This window comes from Strigops habroptila, chromosome 1, assembly GCF_004027225.2.
Source record: "Strigops habroptila isolate Jane chromosome 1, bStrHab1.2.pri, whole genome shotgun sequence".
In the NCBI taxonomy this organism is placed as follows: Eukaryota; Metazoa; Chordata; class Aves; order Psittaciformes; family Psittacidae; genus Strigops; species Strigops habroptila.
In genome coordinates, this window is record NC_044277.2 from 43420668 (window position 1) to 43434142 (window position 13475).

General features: G+C 42.6%; 1 protein-coding gene across 10 annotated transcripts in view; it reads right to left on the reverse strand.

The window, feature by feature from the left end:
• Positions 1 to 13475, reverse strand: part of DTNA (dystrobrevin alpha) — a 228091-nt gene that overhangs the window by 168916 nt on the left and 45700 nt on the right. For 2 of the 10 annotated variants that reach the window (XM_030482823.1, XM_030482841.1), the window contains one exon: positions 3165 to 3238. The exons of the other annotated variants lie outside the window; for them this stretch is intronic. The gene's annotated coding sequence lies outside the window, so the exon portion shown is untranslated. The remainder of the gene's footprint in view (positions 1 to 3164; positions 3239 to 13475) is intronic. 10 annotated transcript variants of the gene reach the window in all.

Below are 13475 nucleotides of genomic sequence, written 5' to 3' on the forward strand. Positions count from 1 at the left end.
ATGATGGAAACTGAAGAAAGTTTCAAAAGCCCACAAACATCTTCAGTGAAAAGGCTTTTCACATCAGCTTTGTACTCCATGTACGGTATTAAAAAAAAAAAAATCATTTTAATAGCTGACTCCTTATAAATGATTAATGTATTGTATTGCATGTAAGTGTTCTCCTGTTTCTAGGAACATCTACTTGGGTAATATTCTCATTTGTGATTCATGTGCATGTTCTTTTATAATTACAGTGAAGTAACAGTTTCTGGGGAAGTGGTTTTTGAAAGTATGTTGGGTGCTACAGAACAAGATCAAAGTATAATAAAACTTACGTGGAAGCAAAACTTGTGCATGAATAACGGCACTGGATTTCACAATGGGCTGAATAAACACATGTCATTCTAAACAGGATGGACTGAATTTTTCACCCCAGCAATTAATCGTGGAAGGCTACATTCAAATGAACAGGCTGAGCACATAAGCTTGCACCTATCACCACAATCCTTTGCTTCCGAAATACATACACACACGTGCCTGGGTTCCCACCAGCCGGGAAACTCTCACTACAAGATGTCAACACAAATCTTTACACACAGTGTCTGGGATCCTATAAACAGAGTAAACGCACATGTAAAAGCAGCCTCAGCAAAGAGTAATGACTAAACCAGACGGTCTGTATTTCAGTGAGCAGAGAGGCGGCCGGAGCAGCTGGAATGACCTCAAGTTCATATCCTGGCATTATCAAGCAGAAAACTGCAAAATGTGCTACATACGGCACATCAGGATCGAGTCACCTCTTGTTTCGCTTTAGTGAGGGAAGACACTGAAGCAGTGGCTGGGAATGACACTTTGCTTGGCTGTTTGAAAGGAAAGGAAACACTTTCTGTAAGCATGTGGTAAGCAGGGTGCTGAACAACTCCAACAGCAGATGATCCCCAAGTTCAAGCAAAATCCCACATAGCAACTGCAGCACTTCTACTACTACTCGTGCAGCTCTGCTGGGGACTGTGAATCTCACCTGTCAGTGCTAAAAAGTACAAAATAAATGGGTTTGCAGCTCAGCTATCTGCATTTGGAACAAAATTGTTCAGCTGCGGGGCTTTGGCATTTATCTTAGTAAAAGTAAATTGCAAGTGCAATGATCAGCTGGTGAGCAGCAGTCTGTGTGGAATTCCTCGGTCATCCAGCTCAGTCACAGAACACACAGATTAGCTTATTGCTTCCCAAATATCAAATGAGCACAGAACAAAACATGTCGGAAGGGGTTTTTTCCCAGAAAATGGTACAGCTAAAATTATAGATTTGTTCAGAATAAAAGAAACACAGCAAATAACATATTTTACCTACACAAAATACATTTTTGAGGAATTGTATTGAAATGCAATGCTTTGAAGGCAATACCCAAATATCACAGTACTCCTTTAATACAGAGCTATATGGATCTTATTTTGCCAAAATAAACTAGAGAATAGAAAAATCTTTGTGGCTTAAATTGCTCTGAGATTTCTGTATAGCCTCTTTGCAAACATACTAACCTGCAGCGTAATGTGAGAAACGCAAGTAAGGAGATTCAGGCGGAATGTCTTTCTTCATTCCCAGGTGAACAGAAATCTCCATGACTTGTATCCAAATATTTCGAAAGCATAAGGACAAGGAAGTGACAGGTATTAAAGACACCCCCTACCTTCCCCAATTACATGAACTATCAGATTGAAGAAAGCAAACTTTTTTTCCCTTGCTATGGTGTTTCTTTTAATTCCCCTCAACAGCAATCTAGTCTTCTATGGGATGTAATGGCACTTTAAAATCTGAAGCGTGAAGGTCATGAACTGAATTAACTCAAAGGCTAAAAAATCTAGTATGAATAGTAATGGATTAGTGTAAAAAGACATAATCATTATGAAGTCTGTGTAGTTGTTTGCATATATGAAGGGCTTCAGGGGGATGGAAAATAAGAAAGATTTTCTCTGATGCTGATTGTAGCAAAATTTGAAGTACCTTGTAATCTCTGGACATACTGCAAGGCCCGGCTTGCATGTGGGGCCAGCTCCTGTGCTAGGAAATGTATTCTGTCACTGGGAGAGATATAGGCGGGACTCTCCAGCTCTGTCTCAGCTGAGGATGGCAGGAGCCCTGCCAGGTCTCCATGTGTGTGCCTAGCTACCACCCGATAACATCCCCACAGCAGAACCAGGTGGGTCCATCCCCACACCCTGCCCTTGGGCTGCACTGTGGGAGAATCCAGGAACACCAGCAAACAGAGAAGAACGCTGCATTCCAACAGGCTCCTCGGTCTGGACGGTGGAGGGACCAGGACTGTTGGCAGCGCTGCAAAAAGTACCTGGCATGCTGCTTGCACCCAGTTTGGGAGATGCAGGGCCTGTTCTCATCACTGCTGTGGGATCACAGGTAAAGGCAGGCATGTTCCTGTATTTCCGTCTGCCCCCTCGGATGTTTGCTTTCACCGATCCCAAGTGCGGTCAGCAGGATCCCTCTCTCACCATGTCTGCATGCTGTGTTACTCTAGTGTTGCCTGGGCTTTCATGCTCTACTGCTATATAGTAAAAACAGCGAAGTTTTTCTGCTGAGACAACAGTCAGTACAAAGCACTACCAGCAAACCCCCAAGCAAAAGCCACCCCCAACAACAAAAGCGAATTCAGGGTGCACAAATAAAGTCTATGCTGTTAACAGCATTGTGTGAATAACTAGCAGCCTTTTTCTACCTCTACCCTCTGTGTGTTAGTACCAAAAGGTTTTAAGAAGCACTCCAAGGGCCTGAGCCTTACCCTAAGAGGCTACAAATCTTAACAAAAACTGCACACAGAATTCCTTTTCTTTCATAAGCTTCAGAAACACATTCTCTGAAATCCCCCGTGCTCTTCTTCAAACAATGTGGAGGTGAATAAATGCAGCAAAGAGCAAAGGTATTATGGAGCATTCTTCCCCACCTGCCATTGCACTGTTCAACCACTCGCATCTGTAGCATGAGTTCAAAGCTTGAATAGAAATTGTCGCTGTGTGACAAAGACTTTGCACTCTGTATCAAAAAACACCCATTCACATTTTCAACAGCATCCTTTTCTCTCCAAGAAGAAAGTTTTCAAGCATAAATGGTATTTCTCAAAGCCATTGCCAGTACCCAAGTGCTCCCCATGAAGACAGTTAACTGCACCCTACCCGTAGAAATGACGCTCCTCCGATCGCTTGCTCTGTTCCCTGCTTCTTCTGCCTCAGAGTGCTCAGATCAGATCCTGCCCCAGAGAAAAAGCAGAGTCAAAGGCTTGGGATACTCAGAGCCGAGTCCTGGAGTCAGGCTGCAGGAGGATCACAGAGTACTGGGCTGAAGTGGCATGGAAGGGAGACATATCAAAGTGCACCATCACTCAACCATCACACACAGGTAATTGAAAGCATCTTAATTTGAAACCGCTGGTCACCATCTGGTGACAAAACAAGGAGACACCAAGCGAGTTAAAGCAAGCTTGTGGATACTGGGATATTTTACTTACACTACATAATGAAACCCATCATCACCCCCATTCATACTGTCGTGTCTTTCCCAGTTTAGCAGTTTAATACCATTTGTGTTAGCTTTGTCTCTCTTTTGCTTCAATTAGAAGCTGATTTCATCTTTCTAACAGATTGCATAGCACACGCACGTGCACATCACCTTCCAATTCAAGACACTTCTAACACGAAAGGAAAAGTACAAAAAGAGAGCAGCTGAGACCTCCAAAGCCGTGCCACTCCTAAAAACAGGCACAGAAGACAGCCATTGGGGTGAACATATTAAACAAGGCAGAATTAAAGCATTAAAAAAAGACAGGACTCTGGGTCTCCCCTTTCTTCACAACTCCTACGTGTATATTTATGAATCCTGGAACAGCAGCAAAATAAATAATAATAATATCCTAACACAGTGAGAGGCTTTAAATATACATAACAGCTTTAAGCACCCAACGTGCTCTGCTTCTAATTATTTTTGCTACATGTGAAATAGTTGAGGAAAATGTATACAATATCTGTACTTCGTTAATTACCAGCTGGCTCCTGCCGCACATTACTAAGCTACTCTGGCAGTGACTAATGCCTCTGACAATACTAAATTACCAACAACACCTTGTGGAGGAATGTGACCTGAGCAGCATAGAAAAAACTAGCTAGAGGTGTTTATTTTCAGATAAAAATGGTTTATTTACCCAGGTATAAGACAACAAACATTCAATACCATGCGCGCAAGTCCTGAGGAGGAGGGGCTGCATCACAATTCCCACATGCTGCCTACCCCAAGCCAGAGTAACCTGCACACCTGCACCTCACACTGTTTGCTCATGGAAGAGATGTGGGGAAGAGCACCTGGGATTCCTCCCCAGCGGTGGTTTAGATGCTGTGGGCTCTGCTCAGTGACCTCGGTAGGGCGTTGGATGTGCAGTGGCAGTGCCATACCACATGCTGATGCTCAGGCTCGGCATCAGTGCCGGTCTGTGCACCCCAAGAGGGCCAGGCCTGGCACCATCCCTTCATGCATTCAGTAATTCCCTGGCGTGAAGCACACAGGGGGAACTCCCACTGAAGTGACAGCAGGCCGCAGCCACCCCCTTCAGCATGTGAAGGGCGGGGCTGCTCACCGGCAAGGGACACCAGGTAGGGGACCTGGGGTCTTGGGATGGCAGGGACTTGGCATTAGGTAAGATGAAGATGAAGGAAACATGACTACCCATAAAAGGTTCCTCTGCACTGCTGCAGCCCAGACACAGCCCTTTTCCCCTCACCTCTGAATACAAGTCTTTTTTTTTTTTCCCTTTTTTTTCTCAGTGTAAGTACTTTCTGCCAAATTGATTAGAGTAATAACATTACAGCTTGGCCAGGAACTTACATGTCTTAGTACTATGTGTGTGAAATAATGTTACTCTCCGTTCCAAATCCTCCTAGAGTAGTGAGGAAAGCCAGTCTTCTCTTGCACGGCTGCATTATAAAATTGCTGAACAAACCTATTCTGCCTATAATGGGAAGGGACACATTTTCTTTTTTACTGTAAGTAGGTCAATGAAAACATGATGTTGTGAGGATGAAGCTGTTTTCCTCCGTCCTCTTCCCCCTAATGGCAGTTTCAAATCATTCCAATTTAATTATGTTTCTAGTGTTAGCTGTAATAACGTTGCAAGGTTATTAACAACTGATATATTGGTGGTCCTGAAGTCTGGGGTTTGTGCTTCCTCATGGGCTTATTCTAGCCTCAGGTATACGCATACATTTCCTACACAGGGCACGTCACCGCACAGTTAAGAAAAGCCTGCAAAGAAATCTGGATGTGTAATGCAACAATACATTATGAGGCACAAAATTTTAACTCTCAGCTCTGAGATTTGCATTGAGCTTTTACATCAATGCGATCTCTTTTTGAGGATGAAATGATGACAATCATCTACTCTAAATCTAAAGTAGCTACACTGTCAACAGTGAACTTGCTCTGAATTAATACTGGCATAAACAAAGCCAGAGTATTTTCAGTGGAACTATTCCAATTCATAGCACCTAGAGTCTTCTCTGTACACATTTTGTCAGGAGGAATTAGCCAGTAGCTGGAGAAACACGGGACTTGCAGTTATAGCTATATGAATACTAAATGCAAATTAAAGGACATTAGCAATGAAAAAAACCCATTTGGAGGGAGAACACCCCACCCCAAAACAGAAAAAAAGGAAAAAATACATTACACTGAAGAGACTATAGAACGCCCGAAGTCTTATAAAATGAAAGTTAAAACACCAAAATGGGTGTTGCTTTTTTCCTGACAGACTCTCTGTATTTTAGAACAGATGGTGTAAATTAGTCTTGTTGACATAATCTGAAAAAAGGAAAAAATAATTAATTCACCTCACGTAATGCTTGTTGTACACTCCTGCTCACCCACACAAGCACTCCAAAGGCCCCCTTCTGCAACCAAATGTTTCCCATAGCAAAGGTTACGTGCTCTTACAACCCACTCCTTGTACCCTTGTCCTGAAAACAACGGGCCTGCCTAGGACAGTAAAGCTAAGCACACACAAGTGGACACCACTCTCTTCTCAGTGCGAAATTGTTACCCCATGACTTCAAAGGGGACTCAGATTTCATCCTAAGAATCCAATTACGTGTTTCAAATTTGGAACTCAAATGGACTGTCAAGTGCCAGCTGACAATGTGATGTCCCCAAGTATTTCAGGACAACTATATCTGAACTGAAATGCAAAGCCAGCTGTTTCTGCTTTAACCACTTACCTAAGGAACATTTCAAAAGGAGGAAATTACATGATGAATAAGTGCCTGTGTACCTCAGCAAATCACATCCCACTCTGCAGAGACATCTTTCCAACCACAATTTATAAACCCAGGACACCATGTTTTTCATTAAGAAAATAATTCCATGTGCTGTATTATCACCAGTATCACCAAATCATAAGGATGGTAGAAAAGATATGTAATCCACCTCTCACTATGAGATAAAGCCAGATACACTTCACTCGTGTTTATTAAAACCATTCCTAACACCTCCAGTGATGGAGACTCCACAAAATCCAGTGGCAATGTATACCAAGGATATTTTCCTAGGGTTTACCTCATCTTTCTTGCTTCACTTTGGACCCATTTCTCTTTTTCCATAGCACAGGAGATTACTGGCCTCCTCTTCACAACAGTCTGTTCTGAGCTACCTGTGATTGAAAAACTTCCTGGTTTTTACCTGCTCCCCCCAGGCTGCTCTTCTTTAGGCACAGCAAACGTAAACCTTTCAGGCTTTTCCCCTGGGGCATGTCCTCTGGATCTCTGGTCACTTTTACTGCCCTCCTCTCCACTTCCAAAGTGGCCAGTGTTTCCTTGAATAGCAGTGCTCCAAACCAAACACAGGACTCTAGCTGAGCGCTCACCAATCTGTAGATTGCTCCCTGCAGGCTGTACTTCCATATGCATCCCAATACCCGTGCTTTTCTTTTTTTCCTATCTATTGACACTGCCAATTGATGTTCAGCTGGAGATCCGCAGTAACTCCCATGCTCCCCCGAAGAGCTGCTGTCTCACCACTTGTTTCCCACCCTGTATTGGTGCCAAGAGCTACCAGCATACAGCTCAGGGAGCCCTCTGGAGCTACACACCACCACTGACAGCCTCCATGTGCCCGGTGAGCCAAAGGCACCCTTTCGATGGTGCCTCATGAAAGGCCTCAACTTGTGTGCAGTTCTTAATTAGCGTGCAGTGAAAAATGCTGCAAATCCAGCAAGGACCAGGCCAGTATTTGCACAACCTTCCCCTCCTTTTATTTGCCTGCTCTATCTGCCAGGGACAGCGTGGAAAAACTATTAGGACTATTTCTTTCAAGGCTGATATATCCAATTTTATTTCCTTGCTCTATATTGAGTCTGTCAGTATATGTGGTCATGCCTAATACAAGCCCAAGCAGTCATCTATGATGGTGTACAACAGAAAAAGCATAGGACTAATGACCTGTGAAATAGGTATGGCCGGAGCTGGCTAGGCTGAGGCCGCTCTCTGGCAAAGCTTGGTTTGTCTTGGACATAACGCAATGGATGACTTATTTAGTACTTTACACAGAGAGTTACAAAAGCTGAGGCTTTGTGCGCAAGGAATTCATTTCCACTTTCAAGAAAAGTGAATGGCCTGAAAATTTATCAGTCTAACTACTTACTTTATGCCTTTTTTGTAGAGAATACACTGTTTCAATGTGGGTGGATATTAAGCAGTGTAACAGCAAAGATTAGGCCCATTCAGTCCAAGTTAACCACTGAGTTATGTGCAACTGTGCGTGACTCTCAGCAGTCACCTATTCACCTTTCAGTGAAAATGCACCACCCTGTGAAGAGTTCACCTAAGCCTGGAAATTGTACTTTTTAAAAAGGGCTTTGAACTCTAGCACCTTTAATTCTCTTCAGGAATACATCACCAGATTTAATGTAGATGAAGAACTCACATTTGCTTGGATTCTTTTCAGCCATCTGCTATCCAATGTATTTATTTAGCCGTATCATTTCTGAAATTGTATTTACTATCTCCTAGACTCACATAATTGCTTCTTGCCATCATCATTTCAGCAAGTTTCCTCTGCTTACACCCACTTCCTACTATAAAACTTTTTTTCAGCTGCTCTGCTAAATTTTATCCTTGACCTGAAATTTTACATACCAGATATCAGAATCAAGCCAAATGTGTTATTTATACATTTTCAGCAATTTTCAAAGCTAAAGTTATTGAAAATAAATAGTTTTACCTGAGCTAAAAGAAATACTTTATCATTCTTTTGCTGAGAAGCATTCATTCCTCCTTGCTTTCACACAAAAACTCGGAATCTGGCAGGCAGGTCTAACCGTTATCTCTCTGACGCTACCAGCAAACAGCCATTGAACTTACTAACAAAAGGCATATTTCATCCCCCTCCAAGGATGGTTCACAGGGAGCTTTAGAGCTTATGAGTGCAAGTGATTGCTCTGCCAGCAGGTCTGAACCTTGCTGATGGCTTCTGTTTTGAACTGACATAGGTCTATAGGAGATGTGCTCAGGGGGCTTATTGCAAGCCACACACAACTTGTGGTATTTGAAAATGTGTCTCCTCCAGAAATTTCCTCCCTGCTGAGACTCTGTAGGCAAGTGGAGGAGACGGAACAAGGACTTCCACTGAATTACCACTTCTGTGGTAATGCCAGCCTGGCCTGGTTGCTGTGACTATGTGTTCAATGGGTCAGACAAAAATTCATCCACCTGCCTCCATGGCTGAAATTAGCAGGAAGATGACTTGGAGGTTAGGATTATGAGAGTCAACAATGACCTGGCAGGTGGCTGAGAGAAGTGGGAAGGCAGTATGCAGAATAGGTTGTAGGAGAAGTAATGTGATAGATGGCTTTATCAGAAGTAGGGTTGTTTTAAAGAAAAACATGACCTGTTGACAGAATAGCCTGGCAGAGTACATGGCTTCATTCTCAGCTCTGTCAAGCTCTCCCTCTGTTCCCATACCATTATCAAACAATTTGTACTGCATTAAACTGATACAATTTATTTTTCCTAATAAGACATGCAAATTGATCAAACTTCTAAGGACAAAAATAAAGCTGAAGAACACTCTGCATTTTGTTTGATCTGTTTGGAAACACATTTTGTTTGCGTATATTCAAAGAAAAGTGAAATATCTGTAATTGTAATAGCAATTATAAATACACATCACATACAGAGACAAATGCTTTCAAACTCGGATGTATGATGTGCCTTTTTCCTCGGTTCTAGTCTGCAAAAGCCTGACCAGCTCCCCTAGATTAGATATAATTTCTCAAGTAGGTGAAGAAGCTTTCAGTTACATGAATTAGTTAGGACTCCAAGTTAAAAGAATGGTAAGATTTCAGAATTAACACCTCAAAAGTCACAAAATGTTTAAATCAACGTTGTCATTCTGACGTCAATTTACAGGAAAAAAGAATGAACTAAAACCAGGGAAGGGATTGTATTTCCATACCACACAAATGATACAGTAGCTCTCTTCATCCAATATAAACTGGTTGTGTATAAAAAAAAGGGCGGGAGGGGGGAGCAGCACAGGACACACAGAAACCCAAGATAGTCAAACCGTCATTGCTTTATAAACCTGGAAGGAATCAAAAGTGTTTCCTGATCTTGTTCGAAGGATAATGTCACCTTAAGAATCAACACAGACTGAAAAGGTAATTACTAGAAAGCATACACCCTCATTAAATGGTATATCTTAAAAACGTAGCAGGAAAGCCTAAGATTACTAACTAATTCTATCTGCAGTTGTTACCTAGTAATGAGTACTCAAGGGCAACTTCACTCCAAGCATGTTCTCCTCTGCTTTTCTTGTGCTTACTTTCATTGTGTTTAAAAGAACCTGTCACAAGTTGTGAATAAATAGTTTTTAAAGCCTACCTGCTCACAGACTTTCTGTCTCTGCTTCATTTTCCTCCTTTTTTTGTGTTTTTTCTTTTGAGGTTACACTGAGTGCAAATGTTCTTACAAATTTACAAGGAGGTATTTCATACCAGAGTAGTCTTATCCTTACAAAAGACACAAAAGAAAATAAGAATGCAGCAGCGCTTAGATACCACTTTTCATTCCTTGATCTCAGAGCACTTCACAGAACTGGGCAAGTATTACTGTCACTGCTCTCAAAAAAGGTTATGCCAAGCCTCCTACATGACTTGTCAAAGATGAGAGGCACAGAAGCCAACTCATTCCCTCCACTGCCCTAAGGAAGATTATGTTCAGCAAACAGCTACCACCAAACCCAACAAAGAAATTCATAAATAAAGATTCATTATTTCCCACCACTTTCCCATCTCTTTTTTATTACTCAGAGTATAATCCCCAGTTCAGGTTTTGCAGCCAAATGCAGCAAGAGGCCATGCAATTGGTTCAGACACAGGAAAGATACAGTAAAACTTGGCTTCCTGTAATACCCTCCTGCCAGGGAGGATGGTTTTCTCAAGACTATTAGGTCTTGGGCGTTCTCTCAACTACCACAGCTGCAATTAGATGAATTTTTAAGCATCCTATTAGTGGGAAGTATAGCTGTGTTTTCAGGTAACGTCACTTCACACAGTAATAATTAGTTCAGGAAGCTTTATTCCCTGATACACCAGTAGCCGGAATCAAGACTAAGTGCAGGAGGTCTGACACCACTTGGACTGGTGACTTCCCTGGGTTCCAGCTGTGGACTCAGAGGTGATAACACGGCAGCTGCATAGGTCATAACTGCATTAGTCTTGGTTGTGGGTTTTTCTGGGGGTTCTTTTTTTAAAGAATTACCAAATCACACTATTGAGGCTTTCTGTGGCAAGCTGTATTTTATACAGCACTGGCTGTCATACTTTGCCAAAACAAATTAGCTGCTGTCGCTGGAAGCAGATTCATCACAACCCAAAGGAAATCGTACCACTGTGAGCTGCTTCTAGGTACTTTTGAGCTCAGAAAAATGCCAGCACATCAGGGAAATAGTCCTTAAACTCTTTACCGACAGGTTGCTGATGACATCCCTCTTTTCTTACTTATGGCAGAATGGTCACTGCAAAAAGCTTGAAGATAAGGCTGGAAACAAAGATTTACAAAGGAAAAAAAAAAGATCATAACAGAAAGAAAGAAAGTGGGAACCATATGCAATCACTGTAAAGTCTAGCAATGAAGGATTTTAACCCCCATAAGCTATCACTGCCACTGGTTTTAGCAGGGGTGACAAAGAAAGTAGCATAGGAGTTATTAAAGGACAAAATGTTGCAAATCCATTTTCACCTCAGAAAACATCATTTTTCTGAATTCTCATGAGAAAGTCACTTACAACTTCATGGTAAATGAAAGGGAGGGGCCATGACCTGCCTGCTCCAGAAGCAGACATATTACTAGCCGTGATGAAGCAGGACATGTCCCGAAGTGACCCTGAACAGTCGCAGCAGCAAAGTGTGGCACACGCTAGTGATGAGCACTGTACCAGCATCAGAGTAGCACCTTAACCAGTATCAGAGTACCCAAAACCAGGAGGCACCAATGCTTCAGCTGTAGGCCTGTGCTCCCCTCATCAAAGTCCTGGCCCCTGCTTAATCTCCCTGAAGACCAGGGCCTCCATGATCTCTCTCTCTGCAGAAGCAAGAGGCAGGGGCTGGGGGCAGGTGCCCCTCTGTCCCAGCAGCACTTCTCCATTAGGTTAGTGGGGGTCCTGAGCAAGGGGAGGAAGGGGAGGGAAGGCTGCAGTTAAGGAAAGAAGTCCAAGAGATCAAGAAGAACATGTCACCACCCCCAGCAACACTTTCTTACAAAAGCCTTTGAGAAAAAGATGTGTCCCTTTCTCTCCTTCCTCCCTCCCCGCTTCCCAACAAATCCTAGTCACCTGAGTAGCATAGGGCTAGTGGGGAAGAAGGGGACTGGGAGAAGGTGAGAAGAGGCAGAGGGAGAGGTCCCAGCCCCTACATCCTGCCCTGGTAAATCTACCACACCCTTACCCAAAAGCCTCAGCATGTACCTCACTGAACACGAGGTACCATACTCACCCTAACTGTGAAAAATTCACCCTAACTGCTGGCCAAGGATTGTCCATTTCAGGAAAATATGCCACAATGTAATAATATATAAACTATATCAAATACAGCAGCAACATTTTCTATGGGAAAATATCAGTTCACTGAAGATTTTCTATTTACTGCTAGAACAATTGGAAAACATTATTTCAGGTGGATTAGATACACCAGAATATATCTTTTAAAGTTAATCCAACACCACACCGTAGTTCTTTGCCCCGGGAACTCCCTGTTCCTGGGTCAGATGCTCATTCCCTTCCAGGAATGAGATTTTTAAGGCAGCTTAACTTCCCAGAATACAAAGAAGGTTTCTTTGTGACAGAGCTCTCCAGTGCCTCTTGAACATTTAATTATGGGAGAAGGGTCTCAGATAATGAAACGGGAACATCATGCTCCTGAACTGTAACTTCTGAAAAGCAATACATTGTGGTAGGGAAATGCAATTTAATTTTGAACTGACTCAGGAATTTCCCACGGAACATTAATTCTATTTTCTGCTCACCTCTGAATGTCAGTCTATTCTCCTGTTTCAGTTTAGGAAGTTTTCAAAAGGTGCAGCGAACCTCTACTTCCGAATCTGTGGATTCCTCCTCTCTTCTGCCTTTTGCCATAGCCCTGGGGAGGGTGCATCTGAAAACAGAAGCCTATTGTGCTAAGCCTTATCAGAGGCAATGCCTAGCCCAAGGAACTGCTATCTAGATACCTAACACAGAGAAGTAATGAAGGCATTTCCACCCCCTCAGGTTTACAGGGGCTCTGAGAGCTCACACAACTTGCCTGAAGCTGCACAGCATCCTGTGCAGCAGCCAGAAACTAACCACAGCTTTACTCAGCCCCACTGTGAGTTTTTACTGATCTCGACACATTTTGTCTCAAAGTTCTTCCACTTCAATACCAAAACAAATATTATAGCGAGAACAAATATTAATGTAAGCAACTGCAGGTCTTGAAATTTAGCATGGGACTGAAGTGTTTAGCTAGTCTGAGCTAGTAAAAGAATACCGACTAGTATAACTGTGAGAGAACTGGCTTGAATGTCATTTCTCACCCCTGCAGTAGTTTTTTCCACATTTACCTTAAAGGTTATTTATTTCCTTCTTCTCCAACCCCTACATGTAACCACACAGAAAACACTTCATGGCAGATTTGCTCACCCAAATATGCCCAGAAGTTCTGCAAAATTCAGGTAAGCTGATCAACAGGGATGAACTCCATCAAATGGAAGCAAGATAACAAAACATACCAGATGCATCATCTTTCCTTTAACCAGAGGAAACATTTCTATTTTAGTTCCCCCAGTTCCACATATTTTGCAAGGCACAGGCTGCCATTATGTGAGTCTCTTAGGCACTGATATCTATAACCAAAAATGTTAGGCGTTCCAGTTATCTGCAGACAGCACCTACTTCCTACGGTTATTATGGGCAGT